Consider the following 4,020-nt stretch of genomic DNA (forward strand, 5'->3'; position numbering starts at 1 on the left):
TAGCTCTTGTAGACCAGGCTGGTCTCGAACTCACAGAGATCCACCTGCCTCTGCCTCCCGAGTGCTGGGATTAAAGGCGTGCGCCACCACCGCCCGCCCTTCTTATTAACTCTTACATCTTAAATTAGCCCATAATTCTTGTCTGTGTTGGTGCCTTTTATCAGTGAGGCATTCTCATCTTGCTTCCTGTGTGTCTGGCTTCCTTTGTGATGATTGAAAACTGAATCTTTCCTCTTCCCAGAATGTTCCTGTTCTCATCACCCTGCCTCTACTTCCTGCCTGGCTACTGGCCAACCAGCATTTGATTAAAATGATACAAGTGACAGGGTACAAGGCCATTGTCCCACAACACAAAGGCATAAAGTTCTACCTTTATCACTTCATTTCAAGGGGGCAGACATATGAATCTATGAACATATGAATCATAATGGACTGCTATCTCCATTAACCTGAACCCCTTGGCCATGGTTTTTACATCTCTGTAGTCTTGTTTGAAGGGAAGATTCTGAAAGCAACTGTTACTCAGAGGTGAGTTCAATTGTGTCATTTTTAGCTTTGTAAAGATTTATTATTACTCTTATTTATGTATATGTGTGTGCACTTGCATGAGTGATACGTGTATCACACACATGTTGGATCTGGAGTTATGCTTTTGTGAGTCACTTGATGTGGATGCTGGGAACTGAACGTGGGTCCTCTGCTACATCAGCAAGTGTGCACCTGACCTCTGAGCCATTGCCCCAACTCTGCGTCAAGTTTTTAATATAATATCTGGTACTCAGCTGATGATAATTAGACAGTAACAAGACAGGATCTGGGTCCAGCAGTGGTTCAGGGGTAAAGAAAGGCCCTTATTGCCAACTGAGAGAGAGAAAGAGAGAGAGAGAGAGAGAGAGAGAGAGAGAGAGAGAGAGAGAGAGAGAGCGCTAAGATCTGAGTAGGGTAAATTGCACCTCTGAAAGCTTCTGAAATGACTTAACACTCCATATCTCCTGAGAACACCCCCCAAACCTACAGCTTTTGCTGCCTGTATCAGTTCAAAGAATGTACCTGCCCACTGCCCAGGATGAACTCAGTGGTCCTAGAGGCTCTTGCTCTCATCATTGAAAGAACTCAAAAGCAGACTTATGGGGCAGAATCAATTGATTGTCCAAGGGGGAGGAACTGACTAAGTAGCAGATTTCCCAGATGCTCTTGAGCAAGACATAAAGGTTGTAGGTAAATGTGCTAATCTATGAACATAATTATGGAATTTTTGTGGAATTGGGAGAAAGGTCACAGGTACCCAGGGAGAACCAGTAGTTTGACCTAACATGGATTTTTCAGAACCAAGTTAGGGAGTTGGAGAGAGATCAGGACATAAAACCACACTACTAATGAGATGTCAATAGAACCACTGTGTTGACAGAGGTTTCAGTCCCACTGGGTCCCACAGCCATTCAGTCCCAAAGAAACACACAGAGGTCTACATTAATCATAAACTGGTTGACCTATTAATTCAGGCTTCTCATGAACTCTTATAACTTGTCTGTCTGTATTAGCCATGTGGCTTGGTACCTTTTATCAGCCAGGCATTCTTATCTTGCTTCCTCTGTGTCTGGGTGATGACCACAGACTGAGCCTTTCCTCTTCCCAAGTTCTCCTGTTCTGGTCACCCTGCCTCTACTTCCTGCCTGACTACTAGCCAATCAGCGTCTTATTAAAATACGAGTAACAAATCTTTATAGGGTACAAGATCATTCTCCCACAACACCACCGGCTAAATTTCAAGATCTGGGAGTTCCCAGCAAAGTGCTGCTGAAGACAATGGCAGAACTTCATGCACCCTGTGTCTGAAGAAGGCCCTGACCAGACAAGTTAAATTGGTATCTCAAGTGTTTCTGTCTACTTGCCCACGAATGTTTCTTTCAGTCCTGTCGTGGGATATTTGATACACTGTGAACCCCGAGATTGCATTACTTAAAAAAAAAATCAACAGGGCTGGAGAGATGGCTCAGTGGTTAAGAGCATTGCCTGCTCTTCTAAAGGTCCTGAGTTCAATTCCCGGCAACCACATGGTGGCTCACAACCATCTGTAATGAGGTCTGGTGTCCTCTTCTGGCCTGCAGGCATACACACAGACAGAACATTTGTATACATAATAAATAAATAAATATTTAAAAAAAATATTTAAAAAAAAATCAACCATCGGGTTAGAGGCAGAGCAGGCAACCAGCTGACCAGAAGGTGAGGGAAAGTCCGGAGGTTGGGGAGAGGAACAGGAAGTAGAAGGCAGGAACATCTGATTGGAGAAGCTGTGTTTCAGACGACGTAGGAGAGATCTCTCTTTCTGGGACAACAGGAGAGAAGGAAGGTCAGCCTGCTTTCTCTGCCTTTCTCAGCTAGCTGGTTTTGAAAGACCTGGATAAATCCAGACCCCTCTAACAGGAAGAGAAGAGCCAAAAATCTAGGATTAGCCAGTTCAGGGTTCAGTGACTCTGTTTCAGGAACTAGCTGAAGATAAAGTTAGATCGTAACCTTGAGAATAAATCTTGAGAAACAGGGAGTTACCCCCTTGTGATTATCACTGGTATTTTCAGAATTTTCAATGATCACAGGTATTTTTGGAATTTTCCAGTAATGCCCTCCCTACACTCTTCGGATCACTAGGTTGAGGTTTCTTACCTTAAATACCCCTTCTCCCAGCTACTGGGGGTCAAAATCCGCCCCCGCATGGGTTATAAGTCTTGGCCCCAGTGCACTGGTTCCTGTCCTGTCAAATAAACCTCATGTAATTGCAGCAAGGATGGTCTCTATGAGCGACTGGGGGGTGTTGTGTTATCCCAAGACTTGAGTGAGAGTCTCCCCATACGGGAATCTTTCCAGTTTCACCCTAGCATTTGGCTCACAAGCGTTGTAATCTACTGGCCTGGCCTGGCCTGTCATCTGGGTACACTTATCCTGTCTCTTTAGGAGACAAGCCCCACCCACTCCCAATCTCGCCCACCTCTCCAACCCCCCCACTCCCTGCTTCAGTCAAGCCAATCTCCAGCCTCTCTTGCTCTCTGAGGGTGCTCTCTCTCTCTCCTTCTAGTGAGGCAGCTTCTGCCTCTCTCTCCTTTCCCCCTCTCCTTCCCTTCCCCCTCCATAACCCACTAAATAAACTCTATACCCAAACTCTCTCCAAGTGGCTTGTCTGTCTGTCTCTCACCTGTAGCGGTCTCCCACCTGCATGGAGATCTGTCACAGCCTCTGGTCACCCCCTTTTATAAATGATAACACCAAGTTTTTATTGGTATAATAAAAAGACAGAGACTTAGTCACAAACAACATCTGTGGAGGTGGCTGAGGCAGCAGCAGAGGCGGAGGTGGCTGCAGAGCTGTAAGCAGCAGCTGATGGCTGTAGGTTCTGGGGCAGCTGCTGTGCAGCAGACAAACAAGGCATCTCTCAGGACCAAATCCATGGCTCCTGGCCCCAAGAAGGCTCTTCCAGCTCTCTGGGGCAGTTCTAGTAGCCTCTCAGAGCTGTGAAGTTTGGGATCATGAAGCTGCCTGCCCCAAGCTTTCAGGTTTTGGGGGGTAAGTGGAGCAATGGTCAGGAGAAGGCTTTAGGGATGGGGGTCCAAGGAAGGGAGAGTGGACAGGATGTCAGGCTGCCTGGACTTGTCTGGCACCCTACCAAATTTCAATGACTTCCTCAATGATGGGACAGCCCTCCATTCTGTACTCATACTAAACTTAAAATGACATTAAACCCCATTAACTTGCCAATAATGACAAAAACAAAATATCAGCAGAACTAGAACTATCATACAATACTAGTACTGAAAAACAAAATAAAAACTTCGCTATATGTGAGCCTATGAGATACCTCAGTAGGTCAAGGGACTTGCCACCAAGCCTGACAACCTGAGTTCAATCTAGTCAACCTGCCTGGTGCACGTGACTCCCTAAGTTGTCTCCCGTAAGTGTGTTCCCTGCACAACATCTCTCTCTCTCTCTCTCTCTCTCTCTCTCTCTCTCTCTCTCTCTCTCTCTCTC

The sequence above is a fragment of the Microtus ochrogaster genome, unplaced genomic scaffold (genome assembly GCF_000317375.1).
Source record: "Microtus ochrogaster isolate Prairie Vole_2 unplaced genomic scaffold, MicOch1.0 UNK1, whole genome shotgun sequence".
Taxonomy (NCBI): domain Eukaryota; kingdom Metazoa; phylum Chordata; class Mammalia; order Rodentia; family Cricetidae; genus Microtus; species Microtus ochrogaster.